General features: G+C 34.5%; 1 protein-coding gene across 2 annotated transcripts in view; it reads left to right on the top strand.

Moving 5' to 3' along the window:
• The window catches only part of RBMS3 (RNA binding motif single stranded interacting protein 3), a 3568139-nt gene that overhangs the window by 1308979 nt on the left and 2236287 nt on the right, over positions 1 to 22873 (top strand). The window lies entirely within an intron of this gene.

The following is a 22873-nucleotide window of genomic DNA, read 5'->3' as shown; positions in this document are numbered from 1 at the left end:
ACCTTCTGTTTCCTGCCAAGCTAAAAAATCTTCCTTCCTGATGGTCCTAAAATTTTTGATGACTTAGACTCTGCTTTACTGTTTATCAAAAAAAATAAGATTTTGGATAAAATAGAGGAAATGGAATGGGCTAGTCCTTCATTAAAGATACTGGCAACTGAAACTTTGTGGAAGACTTCAGAGAAGAAGAAGAGACTAAAGAACAAATGATTTGTTCTGTTTTTTTTCTTTTTTTCTCTCATCATTTTACTTCATTATTAATCTTTTTAAATATAGTTCCTGCATTTCCAGAAAGCCACAAATGTTCTGAAAAAGATTTAATCAAAGTTATTCTCTGTGTGCAAAGAAATGTTTTGTTTCATAACCAGTCAAAATATCTGAGGAACTAATAACAATCTATTATTCAATTTGTTTCTCTTTCTGAAAAAGAGAAGCAAGGTCAGTGATTTGATACATTTTTTTTCTTTTTTTTCTCCTTTTCTTCTTTTTTTCGTTTAAACAATGACATTCTATTTAGATTATGTAGTGGGTAAAGGGTGGGGGAGGGCAGGGAGAGAAGAGTAATGAAAATATGATAAATGGAATAATAACATATTTATTCCTTGTAAAAAGTTTATATGTTCTTCAAATGCTATTCCTAATTATACTTTCTTGATCATACTGCTTATGCTTGTTTGTAAATAATCTGTCATGCTTTAACTAATAATAATTAGAACTAAATAATAGTAAATAATATGTTTTATTTTTAACTCTATTAATATAAACAGTAAGTAATATTCCATTGTATATACTTCTTATAGCTTTCTCTTACATTTTTTTATTTCTGCTTTACACTCTTTTATTTTCTACTCTCTTTTCTTTTCTTTATTCTTTCTCTTTATTTTTTTCTCATATTAATATATAGAAATGCTTTTGATCATATAGACACAGTAAATAATAAGATTTGCATAAAAATTGAGTTGGAACAAAAATATTGAGTTTTATTACTTATTAATAACTTTGGGCTTAATTTCACTTACATAGAGGCTGTAATAACCTGTAAAATACATCGCGAAGGTTTTGTCATGTTTAGATGCATTTACACTGCTAAATGAATGTTTGTCACTAGTTTTTAACAAGTTTCCCACCAAAATGTTAAGGGAGACAATCTGGGATGTGGGCTACCTCATGAACAGTGTCCTTGAGCTGTTTCAAAAGCTTCAACTCTCAGAATTCTCACAGAGAAGCTGAAAGCAGTCAATCTGACCTTTGACCCAGATATCACACTGACACATCACAGATTCAGGAAGAACACTCTACCAGGAAGCAGAACTGATGCAAATGCGACTATGTGAAGGAAAATGAACTCTTTTACATTTAAATGTGAGTTATTTTATATAATTACTTAAATATTTATGTTATAATTCATAAAATATGTCAGTTATAATGATTTTAAATGATGCAGTTTCTTGTAGTAAGTAAATGTCTTATTTTAGAAGGCATAGAAAATGAAACATTTATTCAAGTGTTTTTGAAAATCTACTTGACTGCTGCATACTAATCTGTGTTAAAAAACGTATGTTCCAAACATATACATTACTATAACTCATTTAATTCATCTGATTGACAAGCATAAATAACTTTATAACTCTATACTGGAAGAAATTGTCATGTGATATATTTTAAAGCAGTAGTATAGACATACAAAATACAGATTTTTTTTTACAATAATGCAAGTGTTTCTGAGAATTTGCATAACTATGCAGTATGATTTATAACAATTTCTATAAATATAATATTTTATTCTATTGACAATAATGAGTATGAGTAAAATGCTCATATACAAGCAATTCAAGGTTTTTTTTTTGGAAGCTGTTGACTGCATTTACATGACAAAAAATAGATGCATCTTAATATATGTAATGTCTGAACCATATTAGCCAAAGTTTTTGATTTAAATGAATGTTAGAACTTATTTTTACATAATTTGAATAAATTAATATGTAAATATACCTTCCTTTTTTTTTTTTTTCTCTCTCTTTCTTTCACACTCTCTCCCTCTTTCACATCTTTTATTTCTCTCTCTCCTCTTGGTTCCTAATATCAAGTTTATTTGAATGCTATTTGAATACAAGTGTATTATATTACATAGATGTATATAGTAGTATGAATAGTTTAAAAAAAAAAAAGTTTATTTTAGTTTATATGATGCTGTTTTATCAAATGTGTAGTCTTGTCTTGCTAGATAATTGAATTGAAAGCTGTTAATTTAAGTTAAATATAACCCGTATTAAATTGATAAGGTGGTAGCTGAGGTACTGCTGCTTAGGGTAGGGGGTTAACTTGAGTGGTAAATACTACTCTAAGTTGGAGCTTTTAACTCCAGGCTGGATGCAAGGTTTAATCCTTACATTATTTTCACTTGTTCATTGTTATATGTATATAGTTTTGACATCCACAATATATTTTGTACACTCATTGTCATTACAAACAAAATTGAATCCTATACAAAATCCCATAAGAGATTCAATAAATACAGCTATATTTAAAGGTACACCTAAAGGAGGAGATGTAACATTACTTATGTTGTTATTTGTTATTTTGATCATAAGATTCTTAAGTTTTAAAATGCCAAATGACATCTTTAAAAGGAATTTCTTTAAACATTAATGGATTGAATAATCCGTGTAAAAGGGCAAGCCTAATAAGATACATTAATTTACATAAGGCCAACTAAGACTTCGTGCAAGAAACCCATCTCTTGAAAAAGATATTGATAAACTAGCCACAAACAAATATACAGTATTGGTTAGTTCAGAGCACACTCAGAAAAAGAGGAGTGGCTATTTTATGGAATAAAAATATGCCCATTCCTAAAACCATTAAGTCTTATCAGGATGACAAAGGAATGTTTTGTATGGTTACAATACAAATTAATGGGAAGACTTACACTTTAATTAATGTATATTGGATACCTGGAATTGGAATTAATACAGTGAAACATCATCTTGATAAGATCATATCATTCTCTATAGGAGATATTATTTTAGCTGGTGACTTTAATTGTATACTACATGAAAGTGATACTACCACTATAGGAAAAAGAAGAATTACATCCAATGCAAAACATTTAAATGATTTTGCTAATTCTTATCATTTGAATGATATTAATAATCAGATAGATTCAAAATCATTACCATACACCTTTTTTCTAACAGATACAAAACTTATTCAAAAATAGATAGGGTCTTTATTTCTAACCAGATGGTAACAGATTTAATTAATTCCAAAATCATTTCATGTCCTATATCTGATCATAATTCAATTGTTTTCGAATTCATGATAAAAAATACTCATAATGTTCAGATCAAAAGGATACCAGTATACTTAACTCAACTAAAAGACTATAAAGAATATATACTTTCAGAAGTACAACATTTTCTAGACATAAATAATACTCCTGAAGTCTCCATTGTCTATGTTTGGGATGCCTTAAAATCATATCTATATGGACAAAGTATAAGATGGTATAACAATAAAAGGAAATCTTGGGATAAGGAATTGTTAGATATTCAAAGTAAATTAGACTCTTATAAACATAATAATAAAGAAAATATTATGGATAAGAAAGTCATTGAAGAAATAAACAAACTAAATGAGAAATACAAAGAAATTTTAACTCATAAAGTTAAAATAACTCTAGAGAAATACAAGTTTTTGTCTTACTCAATAAACTCAAAATACTTACATAGACTTAAAAATAAAACAAAAAGGTTGAATAAACAAAACCATATCAAAGAAATCTTTTCTCTAAGGAAAAAGAAGAATGTTTCTAGTCTACCAGAAATACTAGATGAATTTAGAAATCACTTTCACAATATTAACAATAATAATATTAACATGGAACCTAAAGATAAAATAAAGGAGTTTATAACCACAAACATGAATAAAAAGCTTAATAAACAACAGATTAAACTATTGGACAAAAGTATTTCATATACAGAGGTTATTACACAAATAAATAAGCTTAAATCAAACAAAGCACCGGGTAATGATGGTATTATACCAGAGATATATAAAATCCTTTCTAAAAGTACATATTCATTAATACATAAGGTTTTTATTTTGGCCCAAACTGAGTTAATAACACCCCATCTTGGCAATATACATTTATTTCGCCAATTTTAAAACCTAATAAAGATCCAACTAGATGTACTTCATATCGGCCCATCTCATTACTTAATGTTGATTATAAAATGTTTATGAGTATTTTTGCTGATAGATTGAAGACAATCATTCCGCATTATAGATATAGATCAGACAGGCTTCATTGTAAATAGAAATACTTTTGATAATATTAGAAGAACTTTAACATTAATTGATTTTGCAAATAGGAAAAAGAAAGATTTAACACTTATTAGTCTTGATATAAGTTCAGCATTTGATTCAGTAAGTTGGGACTATCTGTTTACCTTACTGAAGTGCACAAACTTCTCAGATGCATTTGTAAATCTAATTGAGCATTTATACAAAGGAACGTTGGCTTATATTAAGGTAGGAACATATGTTTCACAAAAATACCCATTCTTAAAGGTACAAAACAAGGATGCCCACTTTCTCCACTATTATTCACTTTAGTAATGGAGCTTTGGGCTAATTTGATCAGAAACAGTACTGACATAGAGGGTTTTGAAATAGATGAAAATACAACATCCAAAATTCAACTTTTTGCAGATGATGTTCTAATTACATCAGCAGGATCTAATTCTTCTATGCAGTCTCTATTTGATAAAATGATGAATTTTAAAAGTATTTCTGGTTTAATATTCAATGAAGAAAAAACTAAAATACTACCTATATATACACAAAAAATATTCTCATTAGTGATTTTACTAAATATGTACCCAATTCAGGTCAGATAACTTATTTAGGTATAATACTATCTAAAGATATTAAATCTATTATATATAATAATTATAATACCCGTTTTCTTAATATACAAAATCTTTTTAATACCTGGAATAATATGTTTTTTACTATGGAGGAGAGACTTACAATTATTAAAATGATAATATTCCCCAAGATTTTATACTTAATACAATCAATAATACTTCCACCTACAAAAATAATTATCAAGAAACTGAATACACTAATGTTACATTTCCTATGGGCACCTAATAGACCTAGGATTGCATGAAAGAAACATACTAATAGCTGGTCTCAAGGGGGTATTTCTTTTCCAGACTTTAATTTATCTACTATCTTTTCTATTGTAAAAGTTATTACTTTATTAATAGATCAGTCATATGTTGCAAAATGGAAAGATCATTGGGAGCTAATTAGTATGCACTTCATGAAAATCTCCTTAACACATAAAAATATGATTGTAAATAACTCCATGTTATGGTTACTAAAGGAATTTTGTACTTCACCTATTACACCTAAACATATGGTTTGTTACCCATTAAATATTATTATTAGCTATCGTAACTTTATATTCATGCACCCTAAGTATAGGGAATGGAATTTTATTATATTCCCTATAATGTATACTCAGGGTATGCTTTTGTCATCTACTTCTGAAGGAACTCATTTAGCTATAGATAATGATCTAAAGTACTGGTATCAGTTGATATCTGATAATAAAGTTAAAAATCTAGATTTCTTAAAACAAGAATTTGATCTAAGAGAAACTTGCTGGTTAGAGGTTCAGACCTTTAGACAACATCTCATTGATAGAATAGATCTAATGTCTATAACAGTTAAAGAATCTATTCCAACACTGATTGATTACTTGATATTAAATTTACAACATAAAGTTTCTGATAAAGGTAAACTTTCATACATACATAAAATTATCAGACAAGAAACTTTTACAGTGTAGATACATACTTTAATTATTTCACTTCTATTAATGGGGACCCACCAAATCAACAAGATAAACAATATATATTGAATCTGCCTATAGAACTACGTCTTCCATTGTCTGGAGACTTTATACATGGAAATTTTACATCTTTTATACACCTTTGATGATGAATAAAATAAATAATAAAGATAATCTATGTAAGAGATGTAATGTAGAAATTAATGCTGACTGGGCTCATATGTTTTATGACTGTATAAAATTGAAAGAATACTGGAAGTCAGTTAATGAATTTTGCAGGCTCTTTTACAGATAATTTCATTATTTCTAAATCTCTTATATTATTCAACACACCTGTACCTCAAAGTGTTAAAAAGGTTAAGCTTCCCTTGTTATGGTCTATTCTAGCAGTGGCTAGGAAAATAATAACCAGAAATTGGATTTCAGATACACCTCCTTCATTCAATGAATTTAAAAATGTTATGAATATAGTGTGCCATATGGAAATAAACACAATTAGGTCAAGAACAACTAGAAAAACATCTTATTATATTGTATGGGATAATTTACAAAATTTGTAAATAAAATCCTAATTTCAATAGCATGGTATTTTAGTTTAATTAATTGATCTGATTGTAGTGGATGTCTTTGTAAATACTTTAGTTGTTTTGTTGAATGTTATAATCATATCTATTTTTAATTACTTGTATAAAATTGTTATGATATTTCTCTTGTATGTTAAAACAATAAACCTGTTTTGAAAAAAAAAAATATATCAGTAATAGTTTGAGGACCGATTGAGATGTATCAGTTACGTCTCTCATAATTTGTGCTGCTCTTTCTACCCCGTACTACATCTGTGCCTCATTTTATTTACAGTTTACACATTTCTAAGGAGAATATTCTGTACCCTGATGATTTCAGTGCCCTGTGCACAATACACAGCAGTCGTTTACTTTTAGAAAGGAGTGTTATCAAATATCACATCTGACTTTTGAATCAAGATCCAGTCAATCTTTTATTCAAAGCAATATTTGGAGTTCTAGTCTGTAGGTTTCCTTGAGTTCTTTGGAGCATAGGTCACTAGAAAACAAACTTGCAAAATGAAAGTCCCCATTACCATGTCACGCTTGTGTGCTATCTCCACAGTCTATAAATTTCCCTTCTTCTGAACTGGTTTAAAAGGTGATTCTCACTGTAAATTGAGATATTATAATAACACATAACATGTTTGAACATATTATGCAACTTAACATCCAAACAAAGTTTATATTGCTGCAAAACAACATTGGTTTTAATATCAGTAAACAAATTTACTTGCAAAACTCAAATTGTTTATCAGGGCTGGCCTCAGCTGAAATGGCATCCTAGCCAAAGATGCCCCCCCCACACACACACACACACACTAACACAAATTGTTTCCTTGTCTTCTAATTTTTGTTTTCTTTTTAACACTTATCACCCAAGGCCTGTTATGAGTTGAGACACCTGATTTTGACAACATATTAATTTTAGTGTTTTGTAAATGTGGTTAGTTCTCATGAAGTCCTGGTTACAGAGCAAGAAAGTTTTTAACGTGTGTGGTGTAAAATTTGACTTCTAAGCAGATCATTTTCATCACACTTTTTTTTTTATTTATTTAGTAAGTTATTAGTGTACAAAAGAAGTCAGTTCTATGAGACTCATGGATTACTGTTTTATTAGATAGCAAAAGGACATGAGTAAAGACTAAAACATACCAAAGAGAAAAAACTGGCAAACTTGGCAAAAACCACGACTGTAGGAGAACTCAGAAAATGCTGCAAACCACTTCTTTAGTGTCAAAAATGTTTTATTATGCTTTTGTCACTTGACGACTTCTGAATACAAAATCCAACAAACCATTATCCTCCTATAAATATATATATATATATATATATATATATATATATATATATATATGTATGTATATATATATATATATATATATATATATATATATATATATAAACACGCAACCCAAGCACAGATGGAAGGAACAGCAAATAACAAGTTCAAAAGATGTGTAGCAGCAAAATTCAGTTAAAACAGGAATAAATCCAATATCAAACGATAATCCATAAACGGATTTATTAACAAACGTGAGCGCTTTCGCGGTCCTGCCGCTTCTTCAGACGAAACAAAAACAAATGCCAAAATTCATTTAAATACAAATTTTAAAAAACATCACTTCCTGTCTTAGTGAAGTCACATCCTTAAAGACATCACTTCCTGTCTTAGTGAAGTCACATCCTTAACAAAACTAATTAATACAATCACAAAATAAATCTTAAACAGCAAGTAAAAAGACATAGCAGAAATTACCTAATAGGTCTAGCTTTCAATGATGGTCTCAATGTCCCATTGTCCCACAGTCATTGAGACCTCTATCGCGATGTGCTGCTAACCGGAGAATCCACTTGGTCTCTGCAGCTTCAGTATGATTAACTAAATCACCGCCCCTCAAACTGACGGGCTGAACATGCAGGACCTGAAATAAAAAAGTATGGTTAGCAAATAAAAGCATGTGTTTCGCTATAGCACTGCAGGGATCAGATCTAGCATAGCAATATAGATGATCCCTGACCCGTTCCCTGAGGGACCTATTAGATTTACCTACATAAAACATAAAGCAGGACTGACAGCAAGCTACATAGACTATGTTGCGAGTGTTACAATCAGAATGACACCTGATCTCCCATAGCCTACCATCATTAGGATTGCGAAAATATCTAGATGTATCTATGTGGATACACTGAGGGCACGAACCACATTTCTTGGTACCATAATCAAAGATCTGAACACCCAGACTATCCCCTGTGGTTAAATTAGGAAAGCACAGCTGTTGCTTCAGATTCTTAGAGTTACTAAAGACATAGCGTGGACAATTGCCTACAATAGCTTGGGTATCTCTATCTAAAGTTAAAATATTCCAATTATCAAATATAGCCTTCTGAACCAGGGGCATATTCTTAGCAAAAGGCAATACAATCGGTATTTGTTGTGTATCACCCGATTGCTTATGAGGAGGATGATTGCGATGATAGTTGGAATAATACGGTCTACCAACATTAGATCTAAGTCTAGTAACATCTTTACAGATAGAATTAATTTGATCGAGGCAATAGCCCCTGTTTTGAAACTGACTCTTTAAATTGAGTAGCTCAGATTGAAACACTGTATCCTCTGAGCAAAGTCGTGAGACTCTAAGTGCCTGTCCTTTGATAATGTTGCCAAATATCCCAGGATAATGCATACTGTCAGAAGACAAGTATGAAGCTGTGTAACAGGGTTTCCTAAAGACTTTTGTTTTAAAAGCCCCACCTTCCCTGTAGACTGTGACATCTAAATAGTTAATCGCTGCCACTGAGTGTTCTATAGTGAACTTCAGAAATCCATCCAAGCTATTAATGTAGTCAAAAAACTGTAAAAGAGAGTCACTAGTGCCACGCCAAAGGAGAAAGAGGTCATCCACAAATCGTCTGTAAAAGACGATGTGTGGACAAGTCAAGATGACCTCTCTCTCCCATGCCACCATGACAAGATTGGCGTAGGAATTGGCACAACTAGTGCCCATAGCAACGCCGGTGGATTGCTTGTAAACCTTGTCAAGGAAAATAAAAAAGTTATTCTCTAGCACTGTTTCAAGAAGTAAACCCAAAAAATCAGCTTCTGTTATTGATGAAGTTTCATATAACAGTTTCCTAACCAATTCAACACCACTATTATTTGGTATGCACGTAAACAATGACGTGACATCCATGGTCACTAATTCTAAGTCATCCACGGTGCCATATCCATTAACAAATTCAAACAAATCACATAAAAAATGGCCAGTGTCTTTCAAGACATACTTGTTACGTGCCAATACCAACTTAAGCTTAGAATCTAAGTAGACAGAGATTGGCTCAGTGAGCCATCCCTCCCCCGCCACAATAGGTCTAAAAGGGTTTTTTTTGGCATCTTTGTGAATCTTTGGAAGGCCATTAATACGAGGTATCAGTGGAAATTCAACCAGGAAAAAATCATGCAGTTCATCAGTTATAATACCAAGAGATTTACATTCAGATAGCATATTATGTATGTTACTGAGAGAGGTTTCAACATCAGTAAAAGAAACCATTTCATATGCATTAGTTTCGAGCATGGCTAACATAGACTCTATGTAAAATGATCTGTCCATCACTACAACACGACCGCCTTTATCCGCAGGTCGTACAATAATGTCATTGTTCTTTTTTAAAGAAGAAAAAGCTTCAAATTCTGGGGCATTCAAATTATCAAATGTGTCTAACGCCTCGGACTTAAAGTCACGATATAGATAATTTTCGACACCTTTTAAAAACAATTCCAAATTTGACCATAGATGTGGATTCATGAGACTTTTCTTTCTGAAAACATGCTCACCTGTGTGCAAATTGTCCTTATACAAAAGTTTCAAGTTTATATTCCTGACAAATAGTCTAATGGCAAGCAGAAAGTCACTAATATCAAGCTTCATACTAGGAATAAAAGATAACCCCTTGTTGAGGACAGAGACTTCAACTGCAGAAAGAGTATAGCTGGGAATATTCCAGACTAATGAGGTAGGCCCCACCTCTGTGTGTGCACTTGATAATGAGGTTCTACATTCGATTCCCGTCGTTTGGCGCCTCTTCTCGGCTCTTGATCCAGTGATCTCTTCCTGCCCGTGCGAATTGGAAGTGGGGCAGTCGGAAAATCCTGCGCATCATTGGTACGTAGTTTGTCCAATTGAATCTTGCGTCGCACCACCGTACTGGTGCGAGCAGTTGCCTCTTCAGGCAGACCCGGCGATGTTAAACGTACTTCCGCTGGAGTAAAATATACCGAGGTCACCAACTTCGGAGTATTGGAAGCATCTCTTAGTTGATCATTCATGGTACCATCTTCTTTACTACTCAAGTCAGTAGATGTCCTTGCTGCAGAGTTATTTCTAGCCACTTCTTGATTTACTAAATTTGCATCAGTGGTCGTAGTAGCCAATTTGTGGCTTACTTGAGAATCCAATGTCAACGCCTCTTTATTATTACTATTGGACTTAAGAGAGACAGTTGTTCGAGGCCAAACAAAGACGTTGTTATTCTCAAAGTCCCTCTTGTCCCTTGACAATTTCTTCTTCTTCTGTATTAACAAATTGGCACCATAGCGATTAGTGCGATCCAAAAGTTCATGTAGAAATATATCAGTAGCATCAATGCCAATAAAACGCACTAGCTGTTTTTGTTGTTCGCCAATACTGTCAAGCAACTCAGTTTCTTTAGGCTTAAAGAAATCTATTATAAGTTGCATGTATGCTGCACTTGCCTGCAGATTTATCCTTTGCCATTTTATCAATAACTCAGGGAACGTATTACCATAAGTAGGCATATTTAGAATGCGAAGCCCCCTAGGAACCACTTTACAGTGAAGGCTTGCTTCTAAATGATATCGCTGGCATTGAAGTCGCTTAAACTTAAAGAGGTTGTTCTCAATGTCTCTCTTAATTTGCCTGACAAGGATTTCATTGTCAACATTAACCTCCTCTGAATCTGATAATAAAAAGTCATCTGAAATCAGAAGAGGATTAGCAACGTCTTGTAGTATGTCCTGTAACGGACCTACAGATCCAAATCGGGCCTGTTCAACATTGGTATCCAGTAAGCCATTAACTGCCATCCCTTCCATCAATAATTTTATATATATATAAAGTTTATTTAACATTGAATGAATCGATTAATTTAAATTAAAACATATCAATTTCAGTTAAAGCAATACAACTCTAAAATACATACCCAAATAATAAAACTTGTGTTTTTTCCAAGACAAACTTTTAATCTTCTTTGTTTTAAAAGAAATTGAATGTTCACATTTTCATTCAATCCAAGGGCTTTATAAGCTTGCAACCTTATTTGCCATATGGCCTCAACTCCTTCCACCTTTTCTTTAAAACCCCCCCCCCTCTCAAATCTTGTGGAACCCATTCAAGCACTGAAATAAAAGCTTTTTATATTCAGAATAAGCAACTGAATGTTTGTATAAAGCATTTTATTATCTTTAACCTTTATACTATAAATATGCTTCTTTATACGCGACTACGAGTAGTCATACCTATATAAAAACTTAGACAATCTGAACACAAGTATACTAGTCCCTTAGTCTTACAAGTATACCTTCCTTTTAAATATATAGTAAATTTTAAATTGTCCAAGTGAATGTAGGTGGTAACATAAATAAATCTACATACATTACAAGAACCACAAGAATACATACCGATATTCTTAACGGTATTATGTGGGGAACACTTACCATGCTGTCCTTTTCCAACATGCATTTAAAATTTCTTGCTTTATAGTACACAAAATGTGGATGTTGACATAGGGCGTTGTATAAATCTTGATTTCCCTGTCATATTCTCCAATCGTTTTTTTACAATATTTTTTATAACTCCAGAATCTACTGACATGTCCACCTTAAAAACTGTCCCTAAATTACTTTTCTTTTCATTCACATTTATAGTGTACTCTCTCTTCAATATAGGTTTAAATAAAGTTTCCATTTTACGATACATTTCCAAAGCCACTTTATATAACATTTCCTCATTATAACCTCCATCTTTAAACATTTCTATCACTGTTGAAATTTCTCTTAAAAAATCAGTGTCTCTAGTTGTCATCCTAGAAGCACATGATCGAGAGAAAAATTGCACAGGACACTAAGGATGATCACAAGGCTTTCTTTAGTTATGTTAGGAACCTGAGTGGGAATTCCCAGATATGCTCAGAATTAGTCCAAAATGACAAAAAATACACCGAATCCACAGACATTGCCAACATCCTAGCTGACAGGTTCAGCGCAAACTTCTCCCCCCCCCCCACCAAAAGGGCAAATATCGATCCCAGCAGAGTGCTGCCCCCCTGACATCTCAGATGCTCAGGTAAGAGCCGCCCGCTCCAAAGCAAAAAACACAGCATCAATAAGACCAGACCGTGTCCCGGGCTGCATCCTACATGAACTCCAAAAAGAGCTAAACCCAAACATAAAACTACTGTTCAATCTCAGTCTTACTACAGGATATGTACCCAAAGAGTGGCGTACAGCAACAGTGGTCCCTCTCCACAAAGGTGGTGCCTCAACGGATCCTGGAAACTATCGCCCCATAAGCCTGACTAGCTTGGTCTGCAAAGCTATGGAAAGGATCATCATGGACCTCATAAATAAAGATATTGGGGACCTACAAACACTGGGTCCTACCCAGTTTGGCTTTGTTAAGGGCAGATCCTGCCTCTTAAACCTGGTTGATTTCTTTGAAACAGTCATCAAGGCCATTGACGAGGGGACGGTGGTCCACACAGCCTATCTGGACCTCGCAAAAGCCTTCGATACAATACCCCACTCTTGCATTATAGATAAGCTCACCAGCTTAAATATAAACCCCTATGTCACTAGATGGGTTGCAAACTGGCTCAAGGACAGAACCCACATGGTTAGAATTGCTGGAGCCATGTCAGACTCCAAACCAGTTACAAGTGGCGTCCCACAAGGCTCAGTCCTGGGACCTCTCTTGTTCGGTATATATTTCTCGGAGGTACAGGCCAACACGGAAGGACTGTGGCTGACCAGGTTCACAGATGACTGCAAACTGGGTGCCATAATCGACTCTCCAGCCAACACAAGTATCCTCCAAAAGGGCCTCATAGAAACAGACAACTGGTGCCAGAGCCATGGCCTCAAGCTAAACGCCAAAAAGTGTATAGTCATCCCCTTTGGCAAAAACAAAGTGCCCACAAATTACCACATAGGTGGTAATCCATTAAGCACAGAAGAAGTAATTAGGGACCTGGGGACCCAAGTTGATAGCAATCTCTCATTTGACAACCACGTTGCCAAAGTGGTTAGAAAAACATTTTATATAGCCCACCTAATCATGAAGAGATTCACATCTAGATCAGGGGAGGTCATCGTGCCTCTTTACTCATCCCTCATCAGGCCCATAATTAAGTACAATGCCCCTTTTGGAATGTACCTTACCAGACACCTGCAGCAACTGGAAAGACCCCAAAAGTACCTCACCAAGAGGATCAAAGGGCTCAAACAGATGCCATATGCTGTCCGGTTAAAGAAACCCCAGGTCTACTCAGTGGCATACCGCCTGCTCAGAGGCGATCTGTGCCTGACGTATAAAGCCATGTCCAACCCGGAATTAATAGACATGCTGCACCTCAGAAAATCCAAATCCCATCGATCTACGCACTCAAGAGACTTGAATCTCAGCACTGAAATAAATAGGACATGCTGGAGGGACAGATTCATAACCCAGAGGCTCCCTTCACTCTGGAATAAAATCCCAGTCCAGGTTAGGCAGAGTCCCTCATTGACTCTCTTCAAGAGAAATCTTGATGAGTGGATGGGAGATTGTAGGTTTACCCCGGGTATCACTTCTGTGTCACTGTTAGACAGAGGCACAGTATAATAACCTCGAAAAAGGGCATAGCAAAATTAATTTAAAATGGGTGGCGAAAGCCAAACACACTCTGGCTAGGCTTATAAATGCCCTAGGGCAGATAGCCTAGTATGAACCTATGAACCTATGAACGTATTAATTTTCCCCTAGGTATATTATGTTTTATATGGTTAGAGTGACAACTTTTGAAGTGTAAATAATTATTGGAGAACATCTCCTTTCTACATATTTCACTATTAATTTTTTTTACTTGATAAGTTCCACTCTAAATCAATTTCTAAAAAGTGAATATTTGTTCCAAATGCACTAACTTTAAACATTAAAAATTCTGAAGTTAAATTTAACTCTTTAACAAAATCATCCACCTCTTTTTGTTTTAAATCCACTATAAAGAAGAGGTCATCTATAAAATGTTTATATAACACTATTTGACTAAAAAAAGGGGATATAACCAACAATTCTAGTTCCCACCATCCTAATAACAAATTTGCATATGATGGAGCTACACTAGGCCCCATGGCAACTCCCTGAATTTGCTTATAATATCGGTTATTGAAAATAAAATAATTATTTTCTAAAATAGCTTCCATTAAGGTACAAGTACATATCTTATCTAATGAAAATGTAGTATATTTGAATAAATAACACCTTAATGCATCAATCTCTTTGACGTGAGGTACACAAGTAAACAAAGAATTGATATCTGCAATAATGAAATTAATGTTTTTACCACTATAATCATAGTTTATATTAAAACTTCTTATTTTTTCTAAGAAGTCCCATAAGTCCTTTATATATAACTTAAAACTATGTATAAGGGGGTTAAAAAGACTGTCTAAATATAAGTCTATACCATCACAAACGTTGTTGGGAGCTAAGACTATGGGTTGAAATGGTGGGTTACTACTGTCTTGATGTAACTTAGGTATCCCAAATAGGACCCCTATTTTTGGTGATTCTATTAACATAAAATCATATACAGTGTATGTAATGTAACCCTCCATTAATAGTTCATATAAAAAACTATAAATCATTCTGTAGCTTTTGTGTATCTTTCCTAAATCAACCTCTAAGCATTCATCAGAATTTCTCAACATGCTAAGCATAACTTCTTTATATTTGTTCTCATTCATCACTAACAGCCCTCCCCCTTTGTTGGCTTTCATAAACCATAAATTTCTATTAGTTCTTAACTCATAGAACACCCTGTTGTTTTCCATTTGTGTCATATTATAATACTTAAACATACTTTTATGATGTAAAACATCTCAAATTTCATTTTCACATGCCTCTTCAAACATTCTAATACTGTAGTTTAAACGTGGGTTGTAAAGAGAAGTGTATTCCAAAAAGGAGACAGTTCAACATTTGAGCCCTGTGGTGTACCACCAGTAAATTCTTTTGCTGATAGATGTGGCACCTGCAACTCTAATCATATAGATTTTGTCAGAAAACCAGCCGGCTATCCAATGCATAATAAAGGGACTGAAGGGTTGGGAGGCCTGGTTGGTTAAGTTGTTTTACCTTATAGGCACACAAGTTGGTTTTCTCATTCTCACATGGTAATAGGCTTAAAATGGCCCACAAGGGCAGTTAGCCTAATAGTAACCTATGAAGTAACCTAACCTATGAAGTATATTTAGATTTACAAATCTGTCAATAATGCCTGCAGAGAGAATAGTGTCAAATGCACTGGCCATGTCCAGACGTGCTGTATATAATACATGACCACTATCCACTGCTTTGTCTACTTTTTCAAATAAATTAATGAGATTAAGAGGCAGGACATTCCTTTAACAAAAACAAATTAATGAGAGTTCAGAGTTAAGATATTTTCATCTTACAAATTAATAATGTCTAAGATAATATACTCCATATTATTATAAGGGCAGCTATTGAGAATAAAAGGACCATAATTACCTGGGTCTGTGGTTGGGTCACTCTTGTGTAACTGCATTACAACAGCTGTTTTCCCGACTTCAGAAATGTAGTTAATGGAGAAACTTGATTAAAAGTGTTAAATATGGTTCAGAAAGGCCATATTTGGCACTGATTTTCAGGCAACATAGTATATTTGTAGGGTTCATGGATGAGTTATTCTTAGTTTTTTTTACGGTTAAAAGAACTTGTTCCATAATAATTAAGTCACTAATTTATTGATGGATAGTTGAAGTACCCCAGCAGAATGGTCTTGGGTTTGAAAGGGATTTTAGCTAATGCGTTAAGACAAATATCATGCTCAGAAGGAGACACAGAGGGTGTTCCACAAGCTAGTTATGAAGTGGTAATTAGTCCTGTTTATGGTGATTTGGAATCTAGGACTTCAAACATGACATTCCAAGGAATCTGTCCTGAGGCAATGATATCCCTAACAAATACTGATACTTCCTCACAAGTGCAAGCATATCTGAAGATGTGATAGGAACTATACCCAGAAATAGATGGACTGCTTTAATTGCTCGGAAACTATATCTCTGTAAGTACACATATATAAATGTGTTTTCATTGCATGAGATCCTCAAGTTCAGGCATTTTTTGTTAAGAGTTCTGCCAGTGAATATAGCCACATTATTGTGTGCCCAATTAGAAATTGCTAGGGTTATAATGTCCATCAGATGGAGTCTGTCTAAAAAAACACTATGGGAACAGAAAAAGATTTATCCAGAATGCCAAAGCTTTGGCAAGAGAGGTGCAGGCCATTCCTGGAAAGGCAGATAGGCTTGTCAACCATCTTGTCCCAAGATAACACAGTCTGGATCCACCTGAAATGGTACCAGTTGTGTAGCCACATCTAAAATCCAATTATCATGCTTTTTGAAACTCAGCATCATTGTGGGTGATGGCAATGTGCCAGTCAAGACCTGTGTCCATCATGTCTCAGACACATTCATACCAAGCTCAGTCATAGAACATCTAAGGTCATTCACCTGCATGTGAACCCCTGAAAGATAATGATCATATTTGTCAGGATGAAGGAATCCAGGAGCACATCTTTATGTACTGGATGCAGCTCCAGGAAGGTAGCTGTCAATCTTTTCTTATACAACCTGGTGAGGGTCCATATATCTGTCAACAGAGTCACCTATTAGTAAACATTATCATGGTTCTGTACAGTCTTACTGGATCATAAGAGCTTGGGGTCTGCACCCTTGTTATTCTTAGAGGTATGTGTATTGGCTCAGGGTGTGAAATGTAAAAGTGGATGTTTTCCTGTTGTGAACTAATCTCCGTTTTTTTTTTTTTTTTGTCTTTAGCCAGTGAGGCATAGGCAGTCCTAATAATCTCAGGGTAAGTTGGTTTAGTTGAAGTACTCTTTGCTGTGTATATATGTCTGCCTTGTTTACTGAATGTCTTCTGAGGTAAAAAGATAACCTTCAAATGAAATAAGTATTTACAGCTCTCACATACTGAATCATTGTGAGGTACCAATAATGAGTTTCAGTAAACAAAGGTACTACACTTCCGCAAAGTACCTACTGTTAACAAGCTGGTTTTAGAAGAGGAAAAAGCTAACTGATATTTCAGACTGGCTAGTACAACAAAGATAAATAATAAGACAGGACATGTAAATAACTTATTCTTGGTGTAAAACAGTGGGATTTAATTGACTGGACTAGAAAAAGGTGATACTATTGGATATGGCTACAGGACAAAATAATATACGCAATGTAGCTAGCCAATCAGTTCATGGAGGTTTTTGCTACTTGTCATTACATGTCCAGACAGTGCCTCTCCCATATAGTGCTCTTTCATTAGGAGCGCCTTCCTGACCGTTAGTTATTTATTTATATATTAATTTATTTTAAGAAAGAAATGGCAACAGAAGTGGTGCCCAACAATTCACCCCGGGGATCACATCAGTCGTCCTGCTAGACAGGAGTCCAGGGAAGTAAATATTGTGGGAAGAAATAACCAGGGAATTGTTATGGCTAGGCTTGTATAGGCCCCAGGGCCAATAGCCTAGTACCAACCTATGAACCTGTGAACCTATGAACAATGCTATCGAGTTCACCTATGCATAAGACTGGTCATTGTGCATATACTACCTTTGTTCTGTATGTTTCGTAAATGTAAATGACCACATGCCATATGACATTTAAATATTCAGATATTACACCAGTGCCTAATATTTTGGTGCTGTTTGTTACTTGCTGCAGCATTATTTACAAAACTATACTTCTGGACCTGGACAGGCACTCACTGAAAATGATCCACAGTGCTGTTGTACATCCTGGTAAATAAAAATAACCACAAACGAACAATTACAAAAATTAAGAGATGTACCAAATGAACATAATGGGTGCTGCAGCATTTTGCAAACTACACTTAAAGTAATATTCTTGAAAGCTACAAAAAAAGAGAAAGGGCATTTATAAGGAACTATCACCATCTCTCCCATTTTATTTTTTGTAACTTTATAAGTTCATAGGTTAATAGGTAGTTGGATGAATAGATCATTTGGCACAATACAACTCCCACTACCTTACATTTATCATAAGGGATTGTGGGGCCAGCCCTGGGATGTACTTATAGTTACCCTTCCCTTCACTTGCCTTGTGTTGAAAGGGAATTAGAAAGCTATTTTTTGTCATATGAAGGGACAGGCTGCTACACAGGAGAATATAATAGTTTGGGAGGGATACCTATCCTGCCACAGGGTTCTGATTCTGTTTCTGCTGCACTGACATGAACGTTTAGGTCTTGTGTATTGATTTTGGTGTTACTAGTTTTGTGAATATGTAGATCATGTGGACAGTGTCCTTTAAGGCCTTTTAGGCTAAACTGATGCCACCTTACAGGAGTACTCATTAGATGTGAAGGTCATAGAAATCAGACTATTAATTTTCTTAGTGAGGAATTGGGTTTTTTATGCTGCATCATGTGTTTAGACTTGTACATGCTAAAGGATGCATTATATTATATTTTGGGCCTTATAAGGAAAGGGTAAAAAGAGAGAGAGAGAAATGAGGACAGGCTTAGACCTATTCAATGCACTTTTTTACTCAGATGGTCTAGATAGAAGAATTTGGGAAATGACCATAGATAGATGGCAGTTGATGGAGAACTCACTAACTATGAAAATGACCAAATTGCTAATAATTGAATCAACTTCAAGTGGAATATTGTTTATGTGCTAGTTGACTATGCACTCATGGTTTTTAAAGATGTGCTACTATACTTTTTAACATTCAGCTTTAGACAATGATCCTTATCCCATTTGCTTTTATATGTGTCAAATCCTCTTATAGGACTACAGAATTCTCTAGTGAAGATCCTGATGGTTCAGTGTTTACAATCATCTATGAACTTGGTCAGCTAAAAGCTATTGACACTAGCTTTGCACACTGGAGAAGTAAATGCCAAATATGAGCAACCTGAGTCGAGATCCTTGGGGGAATCAGACTAGGACTTTTAGTAAAAGACTTCCACTCACATCATGAATTCTTGGATTTTCTCTGAAAACTCTTTGGTCCCCCATTAGTAACATTATGATTTACATTAAGTTTGATTTTAGCCCGTCTATAATGCCTGAATCTGGAGTGGTATCAAAGTCCTTGGCCTGGGCAAGCTCTTCGGTGCCTACCAGTTAGCCTTCATCCAATATGTCTGTCAAGTTTTCCAAGAGGATCAGTGGGTTAAGAATGTACAGTCTCCCCAGCAAAAACTCAGACTGGTTTGAGACAGGAGATTTTACATTGCTAATGCCTACATAGTGCATGGGCCATATTATTACACTTTAGACTCATGGACAAGGTTATTAAAGGTCTTTCTGTCACCAGTTAAGATGATCTGATCAGCTAAGTACCTCTCACTACAGTAAAATACTAGTCAGTAATCATCATAGAAGACTGACAGGAAGCTGTCAAATATTTCTTTCAGCATTTTTTAAATAGTGGGTTAAATAAAGTACTCACCTCATCATCCTGCTGCCCTTCTGTTGTGATCACTCTTAGAGTTGCAGTGGTAAGTGCCTTTTTCCTCCAACTTTATTAATACATGAGTGCAAGTTTAGGGTCACTTAAATCGTAGTTCAGCTTTTTTTTTTCTTTTTTCTTTTTTATAACATGGATGTCAAGATTCAGCAATTGAGCTTCATGTGTTGAGGTGAATTTCTTCACATCCTTGTCTCAAAAACACAACACCCTGGTTAAGACCCGATGGTAATCCTCTGTGTTAATGATGTCTGTAATGATGTTTTCCAATATCTCGTACATAATGCAGACAAAATGTATCAGTAGAGTGGCCTTCCTCAAGTAGGAATCTTAATAATATGTCTGTCTGGCTTGAAATTTATTAATAAATAAACTTCATGAAGTCAGACGATTTCTATAACAGCAGCAGTAATTTTATTTTCCAGATACAGGCAGTAATTCCCAGCAGGCATGAAGGCTACATATTGAGCCTCTGTAAAGCAAGGAACTAAATCATTCTTGTAATCAAATAACTGAAAGCAGTCTACTATGTCCTAATTATGCTGATGGCTAATGCTGCTCTTACTATCAGATGGGTGGCCATTTACTTCTTTGTTGGTGTCTTTTCATATCCAGCCTCTTGTAATAATACCATACTAACGTATCGGGGCTCTTCAGTCCTTTCCATGCGTATCATATGTAGTAATACATTTAGGAAAATAGTCCTTGAGCACACCAGCATGAACTGTTTCTTTTCTCATTGTCTTGATGTATTAGCACTAATACTGTACAAAGTGAAGAATAACTGATATTGCCCGATTATCCTTTGGGTCTGCCTGATTTGTAAGTGCAATTAGAAAGGCATATGCTAAAAGTACACATGTGCCCAATATACCACCACCCTAACACTGCCCTTCAAGATTTTTGCATTGAAGAAGTTCGGAATCTGTGACTGATCAGAACCAGGAGATGGTCAATAAAATGGTACCTCATATTCACAAGGAAATCCCTTTGTTTTATCAGTCTTGTTTTTTCTAGAGATTCTACCTTAGTACTCAAAATGTTTTCTACTAATAATATGTGTTTGTAAGTCTTTTTGTCTCTTTTCCATGTCATGTGCAATAAAGCATGGCTTTTACAACTTATGAAGGATCTTATGGCATTTCAGAAAAAAATACTGACTGGGACATCATTTGAGTACATTTTCATCTCTGTATCATGGATCAGATTCCAAAGAAAATATAAATATTTTGCAAAGGGTTACTTTGGGCTTGTGATATTTATAAAACAGGAAAGGGACAGGAGAAGACTGATTCATTTTGTGTATAAAACAGAAAGTACACAACCTGTTTCCAAAACAGCATAACAGTATAACCCTCAATGGAAGTAAAAACTATCAGTGTAAATGTAAGAAACTCAGCATGTTATTCTCACAGTATATCTGGGCGTAGTGGCTGCAGAGGATAAACTTTGGCTAATGGCAGACCATGCTGAAATAGAAGTATGAGAAGAGAGAAGAAGTTCAACAGAGCAGATCTATGACAAAACAATCTGCATAGTACCTTCCTCAACCCATCTATACGTCAATGAATCCAATGTTCGCATCATACCGTAAAAATCAGCAGTCATTTGTATTTTCTGAATAAAAAATGGTTAATGCATGAAATTACAATGACCAATATACTATCACAGCATGAAGATAATGCAGAAGACCATTCACAAATCAGAAGTGTACAGCAGTGTGCTTACAGAATAAGGGTAAAGCTATGTAGTCACGGATGTATATTAAACTTTCTGTTTAAATACAGATGAAACTACTAAACTTATTTCACAAATCTCCAAAACAGATAAAAGATCCAATGGTATATAGTAAATGGACTGGAAGCACATTCAATTTTCTTAGACTTCTCTAACAATATGTGTTCTGTCTGCAAAGTAATGCAGCTGTGATACTGCTCTAGACACAAAAAGCCATCATTACCAATATAATTGTTAATTGACAGAAATAACTCTTAACTTGTTCTTATGTGTCTACATAGTCATTGAAGTGTGTTACTTACAGTTCTGTGATTCCATTGAGGGATATTTAGTAAGACACAGAGCTTCAAAGAATACTACACTATCACAATTCCTATATACAACAACTGAATGTGTATATTACTCTCATGTATGCATATTTTTTGCTGTAAGTAACCTTCTCAACATCAGGTCAGTACATCAAACTATCCCATATACTGCCAGTGCCATTTCTGCTTCATCACATCTTATAAAATATGCGTTCCTAATACTTGTTGTAGTATATATTGTGAATTTTAAAGTGTTTGTATGTGTGTTTATATTATGTTTTCATAATACGCAGCCGAATACTTCTGTCTTGCAGCTGTGCTGATGTTCTCCAAATATTCTATGTTGCCTATATCTCTAGTAGAATATTATAAATTATGTGATTCATCTGGATTACATATTTTATATTATTGTTGTATTTCCTCAGCATTACTGACCAGTTTGAGGCAATGCCCATTGCTCTAGATAGGCAAGCAGAAAGAAATACTATTGCTTCCTACTGCATAGTTTTCACAGTCAGTGATGTGTATGGCACCTCCCACACATTTAGAAATAGTTAGGTATTCAATGATA

This window comes from Protopterus annectens, chromosome 3.part1, assembly GCF_019279795.1.
Source record: "Protopterus annectens isolate FY-2018-M chromosome 3.part1, PAN1.0, whole genome shotgun sequence".
NCBI classification, from domain to species: Eukaryota; Metazoa; Chordata; order Ceratodontiformes; family Protopteridae; genus Protopterus; species Protopterus annectens.
Note: the sequence above shows the minus strand (reverse complement) of the source record. Positions and strands in the feature narration are given on the sequence as shown.